The sequence below is a fragment of the Budorcas taxicolor genome, chromosome 15 (genome assembly GCF_023091745.1).
Source record: "Budorcas taxicolor isolate Tak-1 chromosome 15, Takin1.1, whole genome shotgun sequence".
Classification (NCBI taxonomy): Eukaryota; Metazoa; Chordata; class Mammalia; order Artiodactyla; family Bovidae; genus Budorcas; species Budorcas taxicolor.
Genome location: NC_068924.1, coordinates 72,737,953 through 72,760,990, shown reverse-complemented (window position 1 = coordinate 72,760,990; position 23,038 = coordinate 72,737,953). Strand labels below are relative to the sequence as shown.

Genomic DNA, 23,038 nt, shown 5'->3' with positions numbered 1-23,038 from the left:
CTGGCCTGCAGGCCACCATGTTCACGTTGCACCTTTGGCCTCTGCTCTTCATTCATTGTGGCCACCAGCCAAACCATCTTCTGCCGTGCCTCACAAGTTCATGGGATACAGTAGGGAAGATTCTAACATTCCCCCTCACTCACTCACACTGATGAGTGATTGAGACCTCAGTTAGCTGTCAAAGGCTGTCCTTCAATGAGTATTTCTCTCATTTCAGCTCAGTTCATTTTACTCGCTCAGTCGTGTCCGACTTTGCGACCCCATGAACCACAGCACACCTGGCCTCCCTGTCCATCACCAACTCCCGGAGTTCACCCAAACCCATGTCCATTGAGTCAGTGATGCCATCCAACCATCTCATCCTCTGTCATACCCTTCTCCTCCTGCCCTCAATCTTTCCCAGCATCAGGGTCTGAGTCAGCTCTTTGCATCAGGTGGCCAAAGTATTGGAGTTTCAGCTTCAACATCAGTCCTTCCAATGAACACCCAGGACTGATCTCCTTTAGGATGAACTGGTTGGACCTCCTTGCAGTCCAAGGGACTCTCAAGGGTCTTCTCCAACACCACAGTTCAAAAGCATCAATTCTTCAGCGCTCAGCTTTCTTTATAGTCCAGCTCTCACATCTATACATGACAACTGGAAAAACTATAGCCTTGACTAGACGGACCTTTGTTGGCAAAGTAATGTCTCTGCTTTTTAATATGCTGTCTAGGTTAGTCATAACTTTCCTTCCAAGGAGTAAGCATCTTTTAATTTCATGGCTGCAGTCACCATCTGCAGTGATTTTGGAGCCCAGAAAAATAAAGTCTGTCACTGTTTCACCATCTATGTGCCATGAAGTGATGGGACCAGATGCCATGATCTTCGTTTCCTGAATGTTGAGCTTTAAGCCAACTTTTTCACTCTCCTCTTTCACTTTCATCAAGAGGCTCTTTAGTTCGTCTTTACTTTCTGCCATAAGGGTGGTGTCATCTGCATATCTGAAGTTATTGATATTTCTCCCGGCAATCTTGATTCCAGCTTGTGCTTCTTCCAGCCCAGCGTTTCTCATGATGTGCTCCGCATATAAGTTAAATAAGCAGGGTGACAATATACAGCCTTGATGTACTCCTTTTCCTATTTGGAACCAGTCTCTTGTTCCATGTCCATTTCTAACTGTTGCTTCCTGACTGGCATATAGGTTTCGCAAGAGGCAGGTCAGGTGGTCTGGTACTCCCATCTCTTTCAGAATTTTCCACAGTTTATTGTGATCCACACAGTCAAAGGCTTTGGCATAGTCAATAAAGCAGAAATAGATGTTTTTCTGGAACTCTCTTCCTTTTCCGTGATCCAGTAGATGTTGGCAATTTGATCTCTGGTTCCTCTGTCTTTTCTAAAACCAGCTTGAACATCTGGAAGTTCACGGTTCATATATTGCTGAAGCCTGGCTTGGAGAATTTTGAGCATTACTTTACTAGCGTGTGAGATGAGTGCAATTGTGTGGTAGTTTGAGCATTCTTTGGCACTGCCTTTCTTTGGGATTGGAATGAAAACTGACCTTTTCCAGTCCTGTGGCCATTGCTGAGTTTTCCAAATTTGTTGGCATATTGAGTGCAGCACTTCCACAGCATCATCTTTCAGGATTTGAAACAGCTCTACTGGAATTCCATCACCTCCACTAGCTTTGTTCATAGTGATGCTTCCGAAGGCCCACTTGACTTCACATTCCAGGATGTCTGGCTCTAGGTGAGTGATCACACCATCGTGATTATCTTGGTCGTGAAGCTATTTTTTGTACAGTTCTTCTGCGTATTCTTGCCACCTCTTCTTAATATCTTCTGCTTGTTAGGTCCATACAATTTCTGTCCTTTATTGTGCCCATCTTTGCATGAAATGTTCCCTTGGTATCTCTAATTTTCTTGAAGAGATCTCTAGTCTTTCCCATCCTATTGTTCTCCTCTATTTCTTTGCATTGATCGCTGAAGAAGGCTTTCTTATCTCTTCTTGCTATTCTTTGGAACTCTGCATTCAGATGCTTATATCTTTCCTTTTCTCCTTTGCTTTTCACTTCCCTTCTTTTCACAGCTATTTGTAAGGCCTCCTCAGACAGCCATTTTGCTTTTTTGCATTTCTTTTTCTTGGGGATGGTCTTGATCCCTGTCTCCTGTACAATGTCACGAACCTCCACCCATAGTTCTGTATGAGGATAAAATTATTGGGTTGGCCTAAAAATTTGTTTGGGTGTTTCGGTAACATCTTATAGAAAAACCCGAAAGAATTTTTGGCCAGCCCAACACACTGCAATCATTTGAGCAATCTTTTCAAACTACATGTGCCCAGCACTGCGCTAGTACCGATCAGACTTCCTGAAAACACAGACACCCAGGCATGATTATTTTGGAATGTATCCTAATTAAGAACCTTTGTGTGAGGACATAGAGCATGAAGCCAGAGCGCCCAGCTTCCCAGCAGCTCGTCTCTAGCACCCTGGAGGTGCAACGTCACTTCAGTCTTGTCCAACTCTGTGTGACCCTCTGGACTGTAGCCCGCCAGGCTCCTCTGTCCATGGGATTCTCCAGGCAAGAATATTGGAGTGGCTTGCCATGCCCTCCTCCAGGGGATCTTCCCGACCCAAGCATTGAACCCACATCTCTTGTGTCTCCTGCATTGGCAGGTGGGTTCTTTACCACTAGCGCCACCTGGGAAGCCCACCCAGCACCCTAGGGTTCCTAAATCTACCCTGTGGGCTAGCACTCCACCTTCCTCCAACCATAACAGACATCAATAATTGATCTTGGCCCTTCTTCCTGCTGAGCCCAAGTAACCCAGCCTGATCTACCCTTCAGCAGGCCCTACTAATCGATCAGACTTGGCATTTGAGATTAAATGTATTTGCCACCGGGCCTTCCCAGTTGGCACTAGTGGTTAAGAACCCGTCTCCTAGTACAGGAGACTTTGGAGACGTGGGTTGTTAGATGCCTAGGTGGGGAAGATCCCCTGGATGAGGGTATGGCAACCCACTCAGGATTCTTGCCTGTAGAATCCCATGGACAGAAGAGCCGGGCAGGCTATGGTCCATAGGTTTGCAAAGAGTCGGACACAACTGGAGCGACTCAGTGCGCACAGGCTCCTGCTCTTCAGTGTTGGCCTCTGGAAATGCTTGCTCCTTTCTTAAGTGGCTCAGCTTTTTTTACATCCGGACCAAACCCAAGCCTGGCCCCATTCTTCAGCTGCTTTGATTCTGATTCCCACGCCAACCCAAGAAGCTTGCCATGAAGATAATTTATCTCTGCCCTGGGATTTTTGTTTCTTTGGGGTTTTGGCTACGGGTTCTATGGGTGGCAAACAAGCCCAGAGGGGGCTAGTGCCTTGCCCAAGGGGAACTTGAACCATCTTCCCATTGCTAATCCAGGGCCCTTTCACTCTCTCCAGGGGACCTCTCAGAACCAATTAGGAACTACTGGAAAAGCCAGAAAAACAATGGTAACCTCATTCATCCCGCACCAGTCACATCTGGTTCACTTCTTCCCCGCTAAGCAGTAAACAGTGGAGACAGCGTCCAGGCTGGCCGCGGGCTGGGATCTCAGCTCAGAGACAAGGCCTCAGCCCAGAGCCGGCGAGAAGTCATTCTCACGCTGATCCCTGGGCTCCGAGAAAGAGATTTTCCCTAATGCAGCTGAGTTCGGTGACCCAACATGGCTGAAAATTGTCCTTTTCCAATGCGATAATCCACACAAACCCAGGGAGGGACTCCAAGATGGAGAAGCTTCCAGCAGCAGCCGGCGGGGGGGGGGGGGGGGGGGGGGGGGGAGGCGGGGGGGGGGGAGGCGGGGGGACCTCTGTGGTCCCACCACTTTGTCTTTATTAACATTTGCAGAAAAACTCACAGTGTGCTTTGCTGCAAATGAAAACCAAGCAATTTCATTTTCTCCCCTCAACCAGGCCAGATGGCTCCTTCTCGCTCTTCTCCCCTTGCTCATGCTAGAATTTTTTTTCTTAAGCTCAAAAATACTAAAAGATCCCTCACATCTGCAGATCTGCCTTTCCAGGTCATTTTTAGCCAAAGGTGCCAAAAACTGAGTCCTTGGATTGTCTCAAAACAGCATCTCCCCGCTTGGGAACAGCTGTACCTTCACCTGCAAAGTCTTCACCTTCTATAGAGCTCTGGGGCTCCCGGGAGGCAGGCACCCAGCACGCCCGTCCACGCCCACATCTGCATCGGAGACTGAAGGCGAGACCCAGAATGCCTGCAGCGCTTGGGAGACGTCCAGCTCAAAGTGTGGGGAATTCCTGCCCTTGCACACATCTCTCCCCATACTTCTGAGGACTCGTGTTCACGGCAGGACCTGATGGAGTTACTCAGCTTCCCACCAACATGCACTGCTGTTATCTGGTCTCACATGGAATGAAAAGAAACCAACTCGAGGTTGCTCTCTCTCTCTCTCTCTCACACACACACACACACACACACCAGAAAGTGACAGCGTCAGAATCTACCCATGATGGCCTGACCCCAGGCCCAAGCTCTGACCGCTGCCCCACAAGGTTCTCATCCCATTACTAATGAACTGGCAGGAATGGACCTTGCCCTAATCCTGTCCCCATCCCAAAGGCACAGTCATCTGCTGCCTTCATCATCGCACTGATTTCCAACGTGGCCCTTGGTGACGCCTTAAGGCCCAGGTTCTTGTGTGTGTGCTAAGTGTCTTCAGGCATATCCGACTGCTGATGACCCCATGGATTGTAGCCCTCCAGGCTCCTCTGTCCATGCAATTCTCCAGGCAAGAATACTGGAGTGGGTTACCGTGCCCTCCTTCAGGGGTCTCCCTGATCCAGGGATTGAACCTGCATGTCTTACGTCTCCTGCATTGGCAGACAGGTTCTTTACCACTAGCACCACCTGGGAAGCCCAAGGCCCAGGTTCAGGGCCCAGAAAAACCCACCCAAGGGCACACATGTGTACGCACTGGTGTGACATCAGCTCCTTAATACTCTTTTGGGGGAATAAATGCTACCTCTGTTCACACCATCCTGTTAACTGGCAGGAGAGACAGGACTTCAAATGTGAGCTAGGGAGATGGCCTGCCGCTCCCCATGGGAGGACACTTAAGAAAAATATTCTCTCAAGAACCTTTAGGTACCAAGGTACAGATAGTCTCAGAAAATCAAGAGCATCAGGAGCCCAGCCAGGACTGGTAAAAAAAAATCTCTGACAAAGGGCAACTTTGTGCAGGAGGGAAGGAGGGTGAGGTGGGTGCTGGAGAGGCTGAGTTCCCATCATTCTCCAAGTGAGAGCAGTACCAAGCCTGAGTCACCCACGTAAGCAACAGGGGATCTTCCAGGAGACCAGAAACTGCATGTCCTCAGAGGGAGGGACAGAGGGGACCTGAGACAGGGGAGAGGGGTAGGCAAGAGGGTGCAGCCTGAGTCAGGGACCCAGGAGAGAATTCCTCACAGTGGCTGTGGTTCAGGGGCTTCAAGACCAGTGTTGGACTGGGTGATTATACACCTTCTGGATGTAGCCCCCTCCACCTCAAATCTTCAGCAAAAGTCTAGTACAGTCATCCCTCAAGATTGGTTGCAGGGCCTCCATGGATAGCAAAATCCACTGATCATGCATATAAATGGTGTAGCATTTACATACAACCTACACCATCCTTCTGTATCCTGGACATCATCTTATTGCTTATAATACCCGAAGGGAAAAGGGAAAGTATCAGTTGCTCAGTCATGTTCGAGTTTTTGCATCTCCATAGAGACCCACAGGTTCCTCTGTCCATGGAATTCTTTAGGCAAGAATACTGGAGTGGATTGCCAGGGAATCTTCCCGACCCAGGGATGGAATCTCAGTGTCCCGCACTATAGGCAGATTCTTTACCATCTGAAGCACCAAATGTAAATGCTGTGTAAGTAGTTGCTTTTTCTCTCTCTCTCTCTCAGTTGCTCAGTCCTGTCCGACTCTCTGCCACCCCGTGGAGTAGTCCACTGGGCTCCAAGTTCCATGGAATTTTCCAAGCAAGAATAGTGGAGTGGGTTACCACCTCCTACTCCAGGGGATCTCCCCAACCCAGGGACTGAAACCACGTCTCTTGCATCTTCCACATTTACAGGTGGATTCTTTACCGCTGAGCCACTGGGGCAGCCCAGATAGTTGCTGGAGTGTGGCAAATTCAAGTTTTGCTGGTTGTGGAACTTTCTGAAATTTTTACTTTTGAATATTTTCAATCCACAGTTGGTTGAATCCACCAATGCAAAATCTGTGGATGTGGAGAGCTGACTGGACACACAGTGGAAGAAAGAAAGAATGAATGAATGTCTACACCAGGCAACACCAGGAACCCTTTTCTGCATTCAACAGACCTCCCAGGCAAGGATCCTCTTGCAATGGAAAAGGCTGGGCCTTGCAATGGTTCAGAGAAACCCTTCCAGTTTCTCATACCACTCCAAACAACTGGGTGATGTATGGCATTCCATTATCTTAGCACCTCCAGTTTCCCTTCCATAAAACAAGGCTTAAAAATCTCACCCCAATCGGACTGTTGGGCATCAAATGAGATCATATACATGGGTGTCTACTGGAAACATGGAAAAATTCTGCTGTGCTTCTGGGATGGAAAGGGGAGGAAAGAGGACCAGTGTAGAAGGTCATGCCACACGCAGCACCAGGTGGATCCAGCTTGTACTGTCCCCTTTTTTTCCAGATGAGGAAACTGAGGTTCAGTTAGGATTAAAAACTTGCCAAGGCCATGTAGCTGGTAAGGATTTGAACTGTCAGGATCTGAAGTGTGGAATTCAGAAGCCGGAATTCCCCCTTACTTATTTTACATCCCCACTCAAATACCACCTGGGTTCTATAACTGCCTTTGGAAATCTTCCTTCTAGAAAAGCATTTAATTTTAATCCTGTACATTTCTCCCCAGCAGACATGCACAGAACCTTATTTAAATATATTGTTATCATTATTATTGCTTTGCCTAAAGATTCCTTAACAGAGATCTTTATTTTTCTTTGCCCACAAATACACACACATGCACCTCTCCAACAGGTTTGAATAGAGCTTTGTGAGTGGTAGGGCTACTTAGAAACAAAAATTGCCTATTATTTCAATTCAATTACATAGCAACCACTTTTTTTTAAAGACTATATTTATTTGAGCTTATTGTGTGGCGAATCATCAGACATTTTCTTTCTCCAAACTATTTTGAGAAGAGAAAATGATCAAATGAAAGGGAGGAAATGTTAGGCATATCATCCCTGCTATTGAGAATATTGCTGATGGATTTTCCTCTTGCACTTTTAATTTATTTAAACAACACCCCCGCTTCCATCAACAACCACGCCTTGGCTTCCTGAGCGCTTTTCTCCAGGGGATTCGAGGCCTTTCGGTTGTAGTCCCTGATGGAGACACTGAGGGGCGGTTCTGGAGTCAGAGGAGACGTGGAGGAGGAGCAGTCGCGCTCTCCAGGCTGTGGGTGTGATGTCAGAGGTCCGCAGCAGACTCGAGTGCTGGTTGCAGCCCAAACAGGGTTAGGTCTAGGTTCTGACTGTCTGGACTCCCAGTCCAGCGCTTGCCCCACCTCTTCAGTTGGGGACAACGGTAAGGACGGCAATTCAGGGGTTGGATCTAGTCCAGCCCTCTTGGTGCGTGCACGTTAAGTCGCTTCAGTCGTGTCTGACTCCGCGACCCCATGGACTGTAGCCCACCAGGCTCCTCTGTCCATGGTGATTCTCCAGGCAAGAATACTGGAGTGGGTTGCCATGCGTCCTCAGTCCTCTTGGTGCCCCCACCCAATTCCCAGGCTTTCGTGAGCCCATCCCAGGCTCTGACCCTGGCCCCCGTAGTCCCCATTTGGTCTCTGGGATCAGAAGAGGGAAGGGCCCCTCCCCTGGGGAGAGCCACCACCTGTGGCCCCCACTCTAACCCCTCCGCAGCCCCTGCAACCTGACCTCTATCTCCTCAGCCTCACAGAACCAGCAGCAGCAGCCTCAGAGGTCGCTCTGTTTGCCTTGGCTCTGCAGCCTGCTTCCCCAGCAAGAAGCCGCTGGAAAGGAAAATAAAACAACAACAAAAAGCCTTTTGATCTGCCAGCGGACGTCCTCGTCCAACCCTGGGGGAAGGTGGAAACCACTCTCTGGAGTGACCCGCTAACCCCTCTCTCACAAATGCTCTCCAAAAGGCCCCGGGGTCTTTCAGAGACCCCACCAGGGCAGGCTCCCGGCCCCATGAGATGAAAGGGTCAAAATGACATCTGTAGGGACTAAGTGGGGATGGGCAGCGGCCAGGAAGAGGCCAGAGAGGATCCAGGAACCATGGAAAGAGAAGATGGCCACTGACCCAGGCTGGCCACTCCACAGGAGGAGGTCACCACAGACTGTCTGCATGGAGGAGCAGTGAGAAAGAGGCGTGTCCCAGAAAAGCAATTCAGTTCAGCAGGAGGGAATCCAGCAAAGGCATCACGCTGTCCACACAGGTGTATCCAGGCACCCATCCCAAGGCGACGCGGCAAGTCACTGACACGGGAGCCGTGCCTCTTCCCTACCCCGCAGTCCACTCTGGAGGCTCCTACCCTTGCCTGGAAAATGCCATGGGTGGAGGAGCCTGGTGGGCTACAGTCCATGGGGCCGCAGAGCTGGACACGACTAAATGACTTCACTTCACTATACTGTATATAGGACATATATACACACAGTTGGGTACCTAGGCTAACTGTTAGACTTACAAACTGGACTTACGAACGTGTTCTTGGAAATGGAACTCCTTCATACGTAAGGGACCTACTGTATATAGGAATAACGGGCACCATATACACAGCTGGGCTCATTTACTGGGCGAACAATTCAGCAGGATTGGGGGTTGCTCACAACAGGTCTGGGTAAGGAGATGGGCTTAAAACTCGGTTTCCATTGAATCTGCTTTTGTTCTATTTCTATACTCTTTTACTGTGTTTATTCTGATTATTTTTTCTTTGGTCTTTTACCAATAAAAAGTGATTCATTTCAAAGAGCTTCTGGAAAGTAAAAAAAAAAAAGAAAAGAAAAGAAAAAGAACTATGCTGCTGCTGCTGCTGCTAAGTCGCTTCAGTCATGTCCGACTCTGTGCGACCCCATAGACAGCAGCCCACCAGGCTCCCCCGTCCCTGGGATTCTCCAGGCAAGAACACTGGAGTGGGTTGCCATTTCCTTCTCCAATGTATGAAAGTGAAGAGTGAAAGTGAAGTCACTCATCGTGTCCGACCCTCAGCAACCCCATGGACTGCAGCCTTCCAGGCTCCTCTGTCCATGGGATTTTCCAGGCAAGAGTACTGGAGTGGGGTGCTATTGCCTTCTCCGAACTATAGAGAGCAAGGAAAAACCCAGAATCAATGATCCCCCTGTCTTCCTAGGACCCTCCCACTTCCTTCTCACCTCCCTCTCAGCCCACCTGCGGTACCATGGGCCCCAGTTCCCTTAGAGGTTTGGCAGCTGCTGTCAAAGCAAAGGAATTAAGGAATGGAGGGGAGCAAAGGGCCAGGGTGAGAGGCCTCTCAGACCCCTGGATCCTGATTTCCTCCCATTCTGGCTGATAAGACATCAACTGGCTCCAAAAGAGAAGACCTTGGTGTCCCACAGAGGAGAAGAGCCAGGGAACAGACCATGTAATGCTGTAATTAAAATGAGGCTTTTAGGGTGGGTCGTAATCCAATCCAACTAATGCCCTTATAAAAAGAGATTTGGACCCCCAGGGGACACCAGATTGGACCCCCAGGGGACACCAGAGGTACATGAGCACAGAGGATCCAGGGAGAAGACAGCCTGCTGCAAGCCTAGGATAGAGACCTCAGAAGAAACTGAATCTGCCAACACCTTGACCATGAACTTTTATCCTTCTACCTAAAACTGTGAAAAAATAAATTAGATAGGAATTAACTTACTTCGTGCTCACAACAACCCAATAAATTAGGTATTATTTTTAGTCCCATTTTATGGACAAGAAAGTGATGAACAAAGAGGTTGAGTAACTTGCCCAGCCCTGCAGAGCTGGTGAGTGACAGAGTTGGGACTGTAAACCATCCCTTTGGATGAGATAGGGCTCGTAAGTGCCTGGCACACTGAAACTGATCAATACATGCTAGCTACACTCATTACCCAAAACCACCTGAAAAAGACCAGTCTGCAAAGGGTAAGAATGGAGGAAGGCATTTTGTGGGCACCTGCCAGGTGCCTGGAACCCAGGGATGGGCCAAGGCTGACAGGGTCCCTGCCCTCCAGGGGTTACACTAGAATGGGGAGATGGAAGTTAAATAATTACACACACACAAGTTAACAATCACCCAGTTTTTACCAACTTCCGTTAAGAAGAGGATAGTGGAGCCATCGGGGCTTCCCCGGTAGCCCAGCTGGTGAAGAATCCACCTGCAATGCAGAAGACCCTGGTTCGATCCCTGGGTCAGGAATATCCCCTGGAGAAGGGATAGGCTACCCACCCCAGTATTCATGGGCTTCCCTGGTGGCTCAGATGGTAAATAATCTGGCTGCAGTGAGGAATACCTGGGTTCAATCCCTAGGTTGGGAAGATTCCCTGGAGGAAGCATGGCAACCCACTCCAGTATACTTGCCTAGAGAATTCCCCGGGACAGAGGAGCCTGCTGGGCTATATAGTCCATGGGGTCGTAAAGAATTGAACACAACTGAGGGACTAAAGCAGGTAAGGGCAAGAGAAGGAAGCCAGGTGGTTGTAGGCTGGAGCAGAGGGTGGTAGGCTTGGGTGGCAGAAGGGGCAAAAGTTGCCAGAAAGTCTTAGAAACGCAAGTGAGGTGCTCGCTTCGGCAGCACATACGCTAAAATAAACGCAAGTGAGAATCTATGGAAAGGGTTTCCAAAAGAGTTCAACACGGCTAGCACGATCACATTACACAACAGATGTTTCCTCTAACAAAGCGAGCAGGTTGAACGTCAGTAAATTGAATTTTATTTTTAAGGCGGTAGGGAGGAACGAGAATCTGAGAGTTAACGGTCTGTAAATGGGATGAGGAGCCTCTGATCCAGCTGGCATTTCATAGATCCGGCCACCTCGAGTGAGGCACCCCTGCTAGGTAACAATACTGGAGGAGGACTGGCCGTCCGTGTGGCAGCGTGTGGGCCAGTGTCTCTGCTGGGGGTGGCCGTCTGCTCCCCCATGGGTCTCGGGGCACCGGAAGCTTGTGAGCATGGCTCTCCCCAGCGGCCACCACACAGCCTGCTTCCTGGCACCCGCAATCTTCCAGGCTCCTCTTCCCCAGCTCCTCCTCATCCCCCAAGCTTTAACTTGTACTTACTTCCATGGGGAGGCCTTTGCTGCCCAAGCCCCCAGATGTATCTGTCTTTCATGAGTTTTTCCTGGCACCCCTGACACCCCCCTGGGTTTGTCCCCATACTATCCTCAGTGCCCCCACCTAAGGGGGTTACCAGTAGAGGCCTCGGTGCACAGCAAAGAAAGATGAGATCCCAAACAGCTCTAAGAATTCATTCATTCATTCATTCATTCAGCATGTATGAACACCTATGAACATTCATTTATTCTGTCCCGGGCACTGAGTTACACATGCTGTGGGCACCATGGAGAATGAGACAGACAAGTCTCTGCCCTCATCCCACTGAGGAAAACACATCATAAATAAAGTAATTAGAATAATTCCAACATTCATTGAACACTTTTGAGGTGCCACGTTCAATCCTACAAGATACATTTATGCATTTTAATCTTATTTTATCTTCATAAAAGATAAAATGACAATGATCATTTCACAAAACATACAAAAATTGGGTAATTATGTTGTACATCTGAAACTAATATAATGCTTTATGTCAATTAGACCTCAATTAAAAAAAAATCCTTATGGTGGTACAGAGAACTTAAGTATTTGGTTAAAGCCCACTGAAAGTCATGGACTGTGGCTGAACTGGGACTTGAACCAGGGCCCTTACGCTCAGAACGCCTAACCCTGCGTGGCATGTTGCCTCTTCTGCTTTCAATGCACAGGATAGAGCTGTATATCTGAACTTCGGCCTCCGCAGCTGAGCCTCCAAACCCTCCAGGGTCCCTGTGGGATGGGCTCGGGGGCTGGGAGCCTCAGCTAGTCCATCCTAGGCCCCCTTCTCATGCAGAGAAGTTGGGACACCACCCCCAGGGGAGAGGAACCCAACTTGCCAACATCATAGTGATCTCTGGTGCTGAAGGTGAACCTAGGATAAACAGCAAGGATAATTCATCAGGACCAGACATTCTTAGCCTGAGAGGAGATGGAGACAACAGGCACCCCACCCCCCAGAAAGACAAACAAACAAACAAACAAAAAAGTAAAGGGTGCCTTTCTTGCAGTCCTTTCAAATCATTCTTTGTAGAAAACATCCTTTCTGCAATTAGTTACGATCCACAGGCATTGATGCTTCTTAAGCCCATAATGAACACCTAACACCCTTCCAAGCCTATTGTGTGCTGTGTGCTAAGTTGCTTCAGTCGCCTCCAACTCTTTGTGACCCCATGAACTGTAGCCCACCAGGCTCCTCTGTCCATGGGATTCTCCAAGCAAGAATACTGGAGTGGGTTGCCATTTCCTTGTCTAGGGGATCTTCCTAACCCAGGGATTGAAAGCATGTCTGTTACATCTCCTGCACTGGCGGGCAGGGTCTTTACCAATAGTGCCACCCGGGAAGCCCCTCCAAGATTGTTGGGAGGGAACAAATATGGAAAGCAGCATCTGACAAATGTCAGTGGTGGAAAGAGTGTGTCTGATGCAGACACTGACTCTCCCGATGCTTTTAACTAGGCCAAGTGGGTGCAAATCCTCACTTTACTGATAAGGAGACTGAAATGTACAGAGATTACCCGTTACTAATTGTCTAGTTGAATGACCTCGAGTGATAACATACCCACCTGTTATGGAGTGAATTGTGTGCCCCCCAAAGCTGTGTTGCCATCCTAACCCGCTGGTCCGTGACCTTAGTTGAAAACAGGGTCTTTGCCGACGTCATCAAGTTCAGATGAGGTCCTTAGGCTCTAATCCAATGTGACTGGAGTCCTCATAAGAAGAGGAAGGACAGACCCAGGGAGAACATCTTGTGATGACAGAAGAGGAGACTGGAGCGACACGTCTACAAACCAAGGAAGAGCAAGAGCCGCCAACAGCCCAGGAGCAAGGGAGCCTCCCCTGGAGCCCTGCTGACACCTTGACGTTGGCCTTCCAGCCCCCAGAACTGGGAGAGCATGAATGTCTGCGGTCTGAAGCTCCCAGTTTAGGGTATTTATCACTGCAGCCCTGGGAAACCAACACAGCCTCATCGGGCTCTTAAAGCTGGTCCAAAGCTCTGCCCCAGGGTTTAGTGGGGAGGGGCTGCAGCAGCTGACCTCTGGGGGCAGGAGTGAATGAGATGTGTTTTAGGGACCTCACAGTGCCTGACTCATAACCTAACTGGCTTGCTCCCCACCGCCACCCCACTGCTTCTCAGAGAAGCTGCGGGCATCTTGGTGGCAGCCGCAGTGGAAAGCCAGTCTCTCTGTGCCCCCAGAACAATTGTCTCCTCTACTCAGGGGTACACAGGCCACCTCTGAATCCTGTCTTGAGGAGCCAAACCTTCCCAAAGGCCCTTCCACCCCAGTGTCCAGTCCACCAGCTATTCCTGGGATGTCTTTTGCAAGGGAGGGGACAGTAAATCCCCATTATCCTAGGGGTGTTTATATTTTGGCTAGAGGAGCCCGTCATCACCCTGGGGGCTAAAAGTGCAGACAAAGTGAGTACCCTGGGCTCGCCCTGGGGAGGGAGCCCTGTGTGCCAGGAACCAGGTGGTGGCAGGTTACCGCACCCCCAGGAGGCTGAGGCACTCTTGGCCAGCGAGAACGCGGCAATCTGTCCCAACCGGAGAGGCAGCACCAAGGGGGCCTCTCTCAGCAGTACCCCCAGGCCCTGCGCCCACAGTGGTAATTAGACATGAAAAGATGGGCCTAAATCCAAGGGCTGGGGCTCCAAATTCTTCTCCCATTTCAAATGGAAGCTGTATTAGTTCAACACAAGAGCCCAGCCCGAGGCCACCCAGGATGGGAGCCCAGAGCCTCTCCATCCAAGAGACGGGAGTGAAAGATGGGTGTGTTGGGGGGTGGGGGGGACGTTGGGGAGGGGTGAGCACTTGGAGCCTCGCCTCAGATGCTGGCCCCTGGCCAGAGGCTTCGCTCCCTTCTAACTCAAGTGGGTGAGAAGCAATGCGCAAACATCCTGACACCTACTAAGTGCCAGGCGCTTAATTAGCTTTATAGCTTTCTACATTCTTTCCATTTTACAGAGAAGAAAACTGAGCCTTAGAAAGATGCACTCATGCTAAAGCAGAGGAGTCAGGATTTGAATCTAAGTTTGAACATCTTACTGTTCTCAGAAAAACAGGGCTGGGAAGCCTCATTAGACTCCCTCTCTTTACTTGCTCAGTCCCACAAGGAGTGAAAGGGGAAGCAGGAGGCTGCAGAGCTGGGACAGGAAGCCCAGGTAACTTTCTGTGTCATTCGGGGGGCACCCCAAAGCTTGAATGCACAGCAGTTCCCAAAGCAATGTATGCAGGGCCCAAATGCCTAAGGCTTTCACTATGAGTATTTACAACCAAGCCTTCTCAAGCCCCAGCGCTACTGCCTCAGCTTCCAGATAGTTCCTGCAGCCTCTCTCAGCCTCCTCTCCCCCTGCCCCTGCACACACAGAAGATGAACACAGAGCTCTTCCCCATTAGGGAGTGGGAAAAGGAAACAGAAGAAGAAGTAGGTTCTGGAGGGTCTTGGAAGAAGTCCTCAGAGCAGCAAATTTCAGCAGGGCAAAGGAGGCCATGGGTGCTCTGGGGCTGAGGTCAAGGGCCTGGCTCCGCGCCCATGCTGTGTGTTCATGGGCCAGTCCCTGGGCCTATCTGAGCCCTGCCTCTCTGCCGTGTATTATGGGCACTACATCATCTGCCCAGAGATCGTCTCCAGGTACACGGTCTGTAATCTCCTAACAACAAGGCACTGCTGCTGCCAAGTCGCTTCAGTCATGTCTGACTCTGTGTGACCCTATAGACGGCAGCCCTCCAGGCTCCCCCGTCCCTGGGATTCTCAAGGCAAGAACACTGGAGTGGGTTGCCATTTCCTTCTCCAATGCATGAAAGCAAAGAGTGAAAGTGAAGTCACTCGGTAGTGTCCGACTCTTAGCAACCCCACAGACTGCAGCCCACCAGGCTCCTCCGTCCATGGGAGTTTCCAGGCAAGAGTACTGGAGTGGGTCGCCAGTGCCTTCTCCGAGAGCAATGCACATCAAGGATCATTAAGGAAAGGAAGCGTCCGTGTTTGAAGGACTGACTATGTGCCAGGTCTATGCTAGAAGCTTCAAATGCATCATCTCAGTGAATCCTCAAAGTATTCTATCCAGGAAATAGAAACGCAAGGAGTTAGTGCCTGGTAAATAGCAGCCTCCCTTGCAGCTGGTTTGGGGCCAGGTGACAGTTTTGCCCGGTGCACCAGAGCTGAGGTGACTGTGTCTCCTCCGGCTGAGGCCGTGGAGTCTTCCCAGGCCTTTTCCTTCTCCATCACTCTCCTCTCCTCCTGCAGTAACCGCGGATGCCGCATCACCCAGGATGTGCAGCTACAACGACTATGGAGCCACCATCCGCCTGGGTCCCTAAGTGACCTTGTGGAGCAGAGATCCATGCCAGACGAGTAGCATGAGTGAGAATTGCTCCCACGGGTTAAGCCACTGAGAGTTTGGAGTCATCTGCTGTGGTTGCTGGTGTTACTTCGCTTGATAGTGGACACCAAGGCCACACAGCCCGTAAACGGCAGGCAGAAGAAGCAAGTTCACGTCGGTGACTCCAACACGCATCCTCTGTCAGCTACAACTTTCTGTGGCTGAATGAGATCATCCCCTTCCTATAAGCAACCTTGTCCCAAAAAACTCCTACCTCTCAGCGTCCCCAGGATGGCTGAGTAATCAACACAGGGTGAAAAAAGAGCACCTCGTAAAGCACTCTGAGCCTGGAAGATGAGCAAAAGCAGGGAGAAAGGGGCCTGATTATATCTCAGGGAAATCCTTCCTGGGCTTTGGGGCTCCACAGGCAGTTTTGATGGGAGAGAAACATCACAGAATGGTTTCAAGCACAAAAGGGAGAAACAGATCGACCTAGGATCTAATTCCAGCCCCCACCCCCCCAACAACTTACTGACTTGCTTTTTCTGAGCCCTACATTCTAATCTGTGAAATGGGTGCAATATCTGAACCAGCTTTCAGGGTTGGCGGTGAGATGAAGCATTGTCTAGGTCCTGGCCCACGGTAAGCACTCCCCAAACATCTGCCATCATGAAGATCATCGCTGGAATGGCTCAGAGAACAGCCTCTGCTGGAGGGAGATGAGGCCGCAGTGCTGCTAGAGGCTGCCCCGCCAGGATGGCTGACATAGCCCAGACCACGGGTCTGGCCCGGCCCACGTCCCTGCAACAGACCGAGGGGCAGAACGCTGAGAGGGAAACAGGGCCAGCCAGACATAGTGCAATGCAGCCAAGGAGCCAGATTATTTATTTTAAAGTCGAAAGTGTCTTCTAGGAGGATGGCCTTTTATTTGGGTGAATCTGGGAGTTGTTTATCAGCTTAAACTCATTATCTGCACATATGGTCTTCGTATTATGGTTAAGGGTGGAAGACAAAGGATGGGCATCTACTAGCTGATGAAATATCATCCCTCAAGTGCCAGAAAGCAGGATATTTTCAGTGACGTCACATTGGGCTTCCTGCCACAAGGATGGGGCTATCATGAGAACATGCACAAGATTTTAACTCAGGAGTCCCTCCAGTGAGGCAGGGAAAGGAAGGAAAAGAAAACAAGCAACAAAAATATTCACCCTAGTCTTCCATCTCAAAAGCAGACACACACATACACGTATACCATGCTCCAAAATATCTGAGCTGGAAAGGATCAATGTTGATCCCCGCCCCCCATTTCACAATAACAGTAATAGTAGAAGTAATAATAATGACAGTGATGATACTGGATGTTTGTTGAGCATTTACTACCTGCCTGGCACGGTGCTGTTTCACATGTTTTATCTTGTTGATGTTTCACAACAATCTGAGGGAGTATTATTAGTCCCATTTTACAGATCAGGAAACAGAGGCACCAGAGGTTGACTGGCCTAAGGTCACACAGCTAATAAGTAGAAGAAAGCTGACATTCAAACCCAAGCAGCCTAACTGCCTCACCGTGCTGCATCTAGAAAGATGGGGAAACTGAGGCTCAGAGACGGGTAGTGACTCATTCAAAGTCCCACAGCTCCAGCTGTAACAGAATTGGGGCTAGAACACAGGTCTCCTTACTTCTGATTCAGCTGGTCCAGTGCCCTTTCCACTGCATCCTGTTGCCAATCAGTAAGTACACACACGCATACGACTAGCGCACGTGATTTTGCTCATCTCCAAGTGGTTTAATTACTAATTAAACCAGTAGTCTTGGGTACCAACAAGGGGCAAGGGCTGGACCTTAAGATAACAAGTGCTGAGATGAAAGATCTGCTTTGCCAGCTGCAAATACTGGGGCTCATGTCTCTCTCCCTCTCTTCTTAATCAGCGTTTCATTATCTGCACACTCTGTCCCCCAACCACCCAGGGCAGAGCACTGATGCGGGTCCAAGGTGGCAGCCGGTGCAGCAGGAGGAGCCCAGGCTGGTGGGTTACTTAACAGCATCAGATTGCGAAAATACCCATCAACCCATCATCTGCTCTGGGGGACCCAAGTGCTGTCTTCCAAAGGGCCCCCTCCCTTTGCTGTGTCCCAGCTGAGCATGAACAAATGTTCCTGGTTTTCCTTCTCAATGGCTGATGAAATAGACCAGGAAAGCAGCCCTCTGGAAAGAGGGGTCCCTAACAGGGGCCACCATTTGCTCTTCCCAGGAAAACGGAGACAGTGAAAGCTAGACAGACATCCAGAGAAAGGTAGTGTACAAGCTTGCAGGCAGAAATGTGGAGCCCAGCAGAACTGGTCACCAACACCACCCTCTCTGTCCCCAAGCCACAGTCTGATGGCTGACAGGCTCCTGGTTCACGTTGCTTCGCAGGGGCAGAGCAGAGCAAGACATGGCCGGAAGAGGTGCCCCCCACTGGACGGAAGACAGACGGTTGCCTAGCACCCTGAAATGTCAGTTGCAAGGCCCCCTAGGAATCTCCTGGGCCGACACCCTCATCTTACAGGTTTACCCTGTGGTCTATCTCCATTCTGCCTCCTCCAACCCCAGTCCGGCCCCAGACCATTAAAAACTCATTCCGTAATTCAGGGAGCTGTTTCCCGGCTGACCAGGCAGTTTTGAAAGGAGGCGGGGGGCAGTTTTTGCTGGACCAACCCAAGATGTCCCAATTCCTACTCCAGATGAACTGATGCCTCTAAAAAGTGGTCTGGAACTTTCGTCCATATACTGCCATTTCAGCCTCGGGCTGGGTAAAGACACCCCAGAGGTCTGCCATCTGAATGCATCTGGGGCCTGTTGGACCAGGAGACCTGAAATTCTACTGGATCAGAGATCTTAGGGTTTCCCAGGGAGCACACTGAGCCCACACATGGTACTCAAACATGGACGTCCGATGCCCTCGGAGTCTCAGTCCCCTCCTCTTTCCGGGGCAGGTTGGGTGTGAAGGGGGTGGGCAGGGAAGACGGGTAGAACGCAGACCTGCCAGCCCCCTGGGGGCCCCTTGCTCACTCCCAGGTTCCAAGGAGGGCTATTCTGGGCAGGCTTCCCTCCACCAAAAAACGAGTCAAAAAACAAAACTGAACACAAACAAAACAACTCCTTTTGTTTTCTGGCCCTGTGGAATGTCTTGAAGACAAACCCAGAGACAGCAGGCCTCTCCACCCTTTCCCCTGTCTCCTCCCTTCATGTCCTCTTCTATTCAAAATAAAAACCATGCTGCTGTTTCTTCAAGGCAACTTTGTCCTACAGCAATTTGAGAGCATCCAATAAAAAAAAAAAAATTTGCTACACCGAAAGCAAGAACCTCAGCTCTCTTTCAAGGACCACCCCGCTTTCATCACTTTTGCAAGGGACTCTGGGGACATGAGAGGAAGGAGGTGGGGGGTGGGGTGGGGTGGGGGGTGGAGGGCTGCCCCATGAGCCACTGTTTGGAGCCGAGAGAAAGATGAAAACTTGCACCGGCCGCTACGAGGCCACTGCACATTCTTAGGTTTGCTCAGTTGTACTCACTCGGGGTGCTGGGAGGAGGGAGAGAATTAGAGAAAGATGAGACCACAGTCCCTTTAGTGTCCCTTCAATGTCGAACAGCTCCACCCGTGACAAAGATGATGCTCTTCATAGAAGCCAGCAGTTTTCTCCTTTCCAAGGCCTTAGCACAGACTCACAGGTTCAACACACAGGGGCCCTAAAGTCCCACAGTGGGACACACAGCAGGTTTCCACCAATAATTGTGAAATGAGTGGATGAATGTGGCCTGTGGACTCCAGACCCCAAAAGGAGGGGCTCTTGTTTGAGAAATTTACCACTGGACTGCTAAAGTCTTTTAGGCGCCCCCATCAACCCCACCCTGTGCCCAGAGAAAGGATCCACCCCAAGACTCTCAACCCACCCACACCAGAAAAGGCTCTGGCCAGATCCCTGGAACAAAGGTACAACTTTCACAAAAAGGGTGCATTCAGCTTCAGGCTTCATAGAAACTTCAAAAAGTTAATTCTCCCATCCAATCATTTCACACCGATTTGCTGTTAATGTAAAGTTCCCCTCCTTTTTGTTTTTCTGGGGGTAAAATTTTTTTTATTCACCCAGACATCCTGCCAGGTCGCCCAAGAAAAACCAGCTTTTGAAAGCCAAGCTTTCCTATGCACAGTTATAACTGAGGGCACCCCAGCTTCACACTCCGACCCTCTCCCCCTTTCCGCCGGGGTGCGGTGCTCCTCAGGGGGGGTCCCTCGTGCGTTGAGGGGTGGTCTGTGGTTGCGGTCTGTCGCTCCTGGATTTCCGTGCGTTGGTCTCGCTGAAACCAGAACTCGCCTTTCTAGGGGTGAAAGGGCCAGAGAGGGGCGCCCCCTGGCGGGAACCAACTCCCCTCAATACGGCCGGGACGCCAAGCCGGCGCGAACCCACCCGTGCCCGCCAACCCTCCAAGCGTTCTTCCGCTGCGCCCCTAAATCTGGATGTGCTCGAGTTTCGGATCCACCGAGCACCTCGGAGTCTCGGCTTCCCCAAACCGCACACACCGCGTTCGGAATAAAGGGGGAACCACCCCCCTCCCCGAAGGAAAGCGTGGCGCCCCCGCCCCGGCCCGCTCCCAGAGACCCCGAAGGCGGCCGGCCCTCAGTGGCCCCGCTGGGCCGGGCAATCCCCACAGCCCTGATCCTAGCTCCTAATCCCTAGCCCCTGCCTGCGCCCCCTCCCCATCCCCTTACAGAGCGGCGTGGCGCGCACCCCCGCCCCTCCGGACTCAGCCCTCGCCGAGCCCCCAGACCTCGTAACCACACCTGCCCCCGCTCCCCGCGCCGTTCGGCAGGCGCCCCCCACTCACCCGGCCCGGAGCGCCGGGCCGTGGTGCACCTGTCCCTGGGGGACGCCGCCGGCCCTCGGCGGGTTCGGAGCGCGGATGCGGGCGAGCACGTCTTCCCCGCCCCTTCCCCAGCCTATAGCCGAAGTAGAACTCGGTTCCCGGGCTTCCCCAGGACCAGCCTGGGAGGGCCCCCCCATTCCACCCTCCACCCCCACCACGCCGGGGTGGGGATGGGGGGCGCGCGTGGGTCCCCAAGTCCCCTGGGGGGCGCGGCGGCGGGGCGCGCGGAGGGCACAGAGGTGCGGGGCCCCTACCTTCCAGCCGCAGCGGCCGGACCCCGTGCCAACTCGCGTCGGCGGCCGCGGGGGAAACTTTCCCCCGGGCGGAGAGGCGCGCTCGCAACTTGCTCGGCGCCCGCTGCCTTCCCGGCGGTGGCGGCGGCGGCAGCGCGTCCAGGGACAGACTGGCGCGAGGCGGCCGCGGCGGCCGCGGCGCTCGTTCGGGGCTCGGGGCTCGGGGCTCGGGGCTCGGGCGGCCTCGCGCGGCTCCGCGGTGGATCGCTCGGCGCTGCGTCCGCCCCGCAGCCTGGAGCCCCGGAGTCGCCGGCGGCAGCTGCAGCCGCCCGCCCGCCCGCCGGCCCCACCTCCCCGCCGCCGCTCCGTCCCTCCCTCGCTCTCGCCCGCGCGCCCTCCCCTCCCCGAACCTCCTCCCCTTCAGTCTCCAGCCGCCGCCGCCGCCGCAGCCGCCGCCGCCGCCGCCGCGAAGGCACGTCTCCTCCGGCGGGCCGGCCCCCCTCGCTCCCTCCCGGCCTCGGTCCCTGCCTTCTGGACGGCATCCCGGCCTCGCCCCGGGGGCCCCTGGGGCCTCTCCCTGCTCTTCTCCCCTTCCTTCCCTCTTGCCCGCCTCCCCGCCCTTGGTTCGTCTGAATTCAGGAGATCCGCTGGGAGTGTGGAGAGAGGGGTACCCTAGACAGGGGATGTGTTCCAGGGAAACGTCCACGCTGCCCCCTCCACGTCCCTGACCGGACCTCAGGGCTGGGGGTGGGCTGATCCTCCGTGGGGACCTCGCTCCTCGGCTTCCCGCTGCCCTGGAAGGACCTGTTGAAAGCCAGGGGGATTCACTCTCTCGGCTGCTTTGGACTACAGTCCTTAACAGAGACACCTGGAGGGAGTGCAGCAGGAAGCAGGGGTTGGTCCAGGGGGGCTGGGGGGTGTGGCCCCCAGACGAGAGGCAAATGACTTGATTTCAAGAGGCCAGACCTGTGTCTCCGTCTCAGGGCTTATCTGTCCATCTTTGTACAACTGCCTCAGCCACAGCCCCCGCTCCAGCCACTGACACGTGACTTCACCGAGACATTTAACCTCTGAACCTTTTCTGTGAAGTAGCTAATGCCCCGCCTGCCCGGACAAAATGGGCAAGCAAGCCGACCAAAGCAGACAGCCCAAGTGAAAGTGCCCCCTAACCCCACAGAGGAGAGGGGGCCTGGGTTGCCCAACTCTTTTTCCCCGGGGAACAATTTTTTGAGTCCCAGTTCAGAAGCTTCCACACCCAGTGCCTGGCTACCTGGACATTCAAACACGCTCAGGCTCTGCGGGAGGCCCCTTGGTCAACTGATTCGCACTAAGGAGTGAGTGACTGCTAGGAGTTGAACCTACTCCAGTCTTGGACAGGAATGTCTAAGATGCTGTCAGGCCACCGGGCAATGTTTGCAAGGGGCAGGAAGTCACTGCCTTTCCTTGCCCACATTCCAGGAAAAGGATACATCCTTCTAAGGACTTCGAAGATGTCTGGTCCTTAAAACTGTTTCACTGAGTAAATCGTGGGGAGGGTAATACCTTAGAGGAATGACTGGGGGGAAAAAATAAACAAACCTGGATCCACAGTTTTTAAATGGACCCTGAGTGAGCAACGCCTAACCCAAGGGAAGAAAAATCTTTAGTGCAGTTTCTGTAAAACAAGGACAAAGAACACTTGAAAGGGCTTCAGGCTCCACATTTACCCCTTCAGCTGCCAAAACAGGGTTGGGGGAGACGCTGACCCTTTGCACTGAGAAACCCCATAGGCTCTGTGTTTCTGGAATGCTCTTGGAAGAGGCCGGCTGTGTGGGCCTCCTTGGATGCGAGGCGCCACATAAATTTAAAGAGGAAGAAAGCGTGAACCTACCATGAGGGTGCTGGGGGCCTGGGAGGTGGGGGCCAGAGGCACCAGGAGGGAGGGATGGAGTTTCTGAGGGTCCGGGGGGATTGGCAGAAGCAGGCAGGGCTAAGCAGGAGAAGGGAGGGGTGAGAGGAGGACCAAGCAGGCCATTTGGACATTCGGACACCCAGCTGGGAGGAGAGCTCTGGTTCCAAGTCAGAGTTTCCCAGACCTCAGCCCTTCTCCTGCCTCCATGGATAATCTGGCCATATCTGCACACTAGACAGAACCATTTGCTTAATAACTTTCTTTAAATCAACTCGGGTTTTTTGTTTGTTTGTTTTATCACTCTCTCCCTTTTTTTTTAAAACTTAAATGTGCTTGTTTTTACAAAGAAATGTTATATCATTACCATAAATGGAAAACGGGC

The 23,038-nt window shown here is 51.9% G+C and overlaps 1 protein-coding gene across 3 annotated transcripts in view; it reads right to left on the bottom strand.

The window, feature by feature from the left end:
- Positions 1–20,876, bottom strand: part of TSPAN18 (tetraspanin 18) — a 204,050-nt gene extending 183,174 nt beyond the window's left edge. For all 3 annotated transcript variants that reach the window (XM_052652650.1, XM_052652653.1, XM_052652651.1), the window contains exon 1: positions 20,787–20,876. The gene's annotated coding sequence lies outside the window, so the exon portion shown is untranslated. The remainder of the gene's footprint in view (positions 1–20,786) is intronic.
- Between the last annotated feature and the right edge of the window lie 2,162 nt (positions 20,877–23,038).